We start from the raw sequence: 3166 nt of genomic DNA, 5'->3' as shown, positions 1-3166 counted from the left end.
ATATATATATATGAATTGTATTCAAAAGTGGACAATTGTCTATTTCAAATGATATTTGTTGGGCTGATTAAATATAAATTTCTTAAAATCTTTTTATTTGGATATACATTATACAACAAATATGTTCATTAATTTTGAATTTATATATGAAGTATAATTTTAAATTGTTTAAATATAGAAGCATTTACGTACATACCGTATAATTTTTATATGAGTTTACATATCTAATACTTAAAATTTTAATATTTACACCTCGATATTGGAAATTTTAACATCGCCTGAAAAAAAAACGCAATTTTTACAAACTTATTGAACGTCAAATGGATGATTTTTTTTCTATAAGTTTTACGCTGACTGTCGACTAACTAATGCAACCCTTCACTTCTCACATCTGGGCTTAGGACCGGCAACGGCAATGTTCATATTTTAAAATCGCCTAAAACGTTTTGAACTAATTGAAAATATGGCACTAAATAGGACGCAATGGAGAAAAAATGATTCATGTAGCCGACTCCACGTAGTGGGATTAAGGCTTTGTTGTTGTTGTTGTTGTTATTGTTGTTGTTAAACGTCAAATGCACTTTTTTATATGAGCATGCTTATAGCACCTAAATGTTTACAAATATAACCATTAAATTTTAGATGTTGGGATATGTAAATCCAAAAAAAGATTGTGGTTCACTGTAAATTTCATACACTAGAAGTGTGATGTGCCGATTTATTAAGCTCATCTCAGTCAAAATTTGATCATCATAACCTTAATATTGAAAACAATTGCGTGAATCTTGATGCGATCCATCGGTAGATACGCAAGGGGAAAAAGGCCATGTTGTTAATATGGGGCTATTTTTCTAAAGTCAAATAAAAATTATATAGGAGCAAATGACTTTAATCAACTTCATATTAATTGAAGGCATGGACTCAATATATTTCACATTCATGCATTAAGAAAAGTATACATTTAACCAATAATTCTACATTCCCTTCAAATATTTTTCAAATATAACATGGAGAAAATTTTAAAATAATAAAAAAAAAATTAAATGATTTTTTATGTTTTTTTTTACAGGTAAAGATCTAGCCGCCTTGCTCAGGGCTTGAGGTCGAGCCATACGAATGTGAGTTGAATCAGTTTTCTAATTTATAGATCAAGTACCACACATGCCACACCCTAGACATTCATATTTACACGCACACCACTCAAGTATTTAATATCACATCAAAAATATCATCATCTCTATCTTTTTAAAAATGAAATACAATTTTTCATGTGTACAGATTGACCCACCCATGTATTAAATTGGGTGTCTGTCTGTACACGTGACAAATCATAGTTAGAGTCATGATACTAAACTGCATCAAAACTCCTGATGCAATAATGTCTCAAAATACATAATTGTGTGGCATTTAGGGTTGTAAACGAGCCGAGCTTGAGCGGGCTCAGGCTTGGCTCGTGTTCGGCTCGTTCGAAATAACTCGTGTTCGAAATCGGCTCATGTTCGAAATCGGCTCGTGAACAGTGTGTTCTTGTTCGACTCGATTTAAATATCCGTGTTCGTGTTCGGCTCGAAATTAGCTCGTTAAACTAAAATTGAGAAAAATAAATGTAAAGTGTGGGATTCAAACCTGGATCAAATATATACAAAAGAAGACATTAATCACATTGTCACATGAGGTGTTATAATTTAAATTTACACATAAATATATATAATATATTATTATACAAATAATATATGTAATATATTGTTATATAAAAAGTTATATAATTTTTTTTCGAGCCGCGCACGCGAGCTACTTTTGTTTGTTGTTGTGGGCCCTCGTTTACATTTCGAGCTTGAAAATTTGTTCGTGTTCGGCTCTTTAGGCTTAACGAACGAGCCGAACACGAGATGCTTAACGAGCCGAACACGAGCAGTTCAAGAACAACGAGCCAAATTGACAGCCCCAGTGGCATTTATGTAAATTTCCCAAAATAATAATACCTATCACACTGAAATGACAAAAAACGAATTCAACTCACGTCAACCGGTGCGACAGTGACTCGCGGTAAAGGCAACAGCCGGCAAAGCACAACCCCCGTGCTTTCCCGCCCCTTCCTATCAGAACCGCACGATCTGATTGCAATTTTCTAATTTATCAGCAAAAAAAAAATTGTAAGAAAATATTTTAAGAGAAACGGGTCTTAGGGTTATGGATGAAATTTTGGAATCTTTGAGATGGCGACAAATGGCATAAATTGCTCTTTTGAAAACTGTTGAATTCTGACCGTTGACTATCTCGCACCACTCACACTTTTCTTACTTCTTCCACGTTTTCTTCCCACCGCCAGCCGTCTCTCTCTCTCTCTCTCTCTCTCTAATGTACACTGTTTGCAAATATCACTATTCTGATGGATCTTTTTGTAAATTAACAGGAGGCATGTTTACTCCTTAAATTTAATTTTAACATATATCATTTTGGAAAAAAATATTACATAAGGACTCCGCACGTAGAGTTACGTGCGGAGTCCAATGAAATCACGCCACACACGTGAAGGTAAGAAAAAAAAACGGGCCGGTAACACGGGAATATTCCTCTGTGTTATTCAGGTGTTATTGTATGTTATTCAAGTGTTATTGTGTTATTATCACTAGGAATATTTCTAGAATACAATAACATATGAATAACACACAATAACACCTGAATAACACTAAGGGGAATATTCTCATGTGTTGTCTGTGTTATTGGGAATATTCCCCTGTGGCGTGATTTCATTGAACTCCGCACGCCTGATGTAATATTTTTTCATCATTTTGATGGTATAAATGTAAATAAAAGGAATTTAGGAGTTAGATGTCTAAATAAATAAAATTAAGTGGTATGTATTTAAAGTGAACTTCAGAAAGAATTTTTTATGGGATCTAAGTGATTTGGGGGTATAAATGTAAGAAATAGAGTGTGTTATATATGTAAAATACATAAAATTGAGTTTTATATATGTAAATGCCTGTGAACTGCAAGTTCTGTTCAGAGGGTGAACCGATAGATCAGTTGGTTTGACATCTGCTTGTCAGTTGTAAGTCCACTCTAGTCTGGTATTCGATTCCCCTCGATTCTTAGGCGCATGAGAAATGATCGAAGCTCGTATAATAGCATTCGGTCATTCCTTTATATATATATATATATA

The 3166-nt window shown here is 33.6% G+C and overlaps 1 protein-coding gene across 1 annotated transcript in view; it reads left to right on the top strand.

The window, feature by feature from the left end:
- The window catches only part of LOC110031322 (adenine phosphoribosyltransferase 1-like), a 17576-nt gene extending 16393 nt beyond the window's left edge, over positions 1-1183 (top strand). The window contains exon 7 of the mRNA XM_020734468.1: positions 1070-1183. The gene's annotated coding sequence lies outside the window, so the exon portion shown is untranslated. The remainder of the gene's footprint in view (positions 1-1069) is intronic.
- The last annotated feature ends 1983 nt before the right edge of the window (positions 1184-3166 follow it).

The sequence above is a fragment of the Phalaenopsis equestris genome, unplaced genomic scaffold (genome assembly GCF_001263595.1).
Source record: "Phalaenopsis equestris unplaced genomic scaffold, ASM126359v1 Scaffold000800, whole genome shotgun sequence".
Taxonomy (NCBI): Eukaryota; Viridiplantae; Streptophyta; class Magnoliopsida; order Asparagales; family Orchidaceae; genus Phalaenopsis; species Phalaenopsis equestris.
Note: the sequence above shows the minus strand (reverse complement) of the source record. Positions and strands in the feature narration are given on the sequence as shown.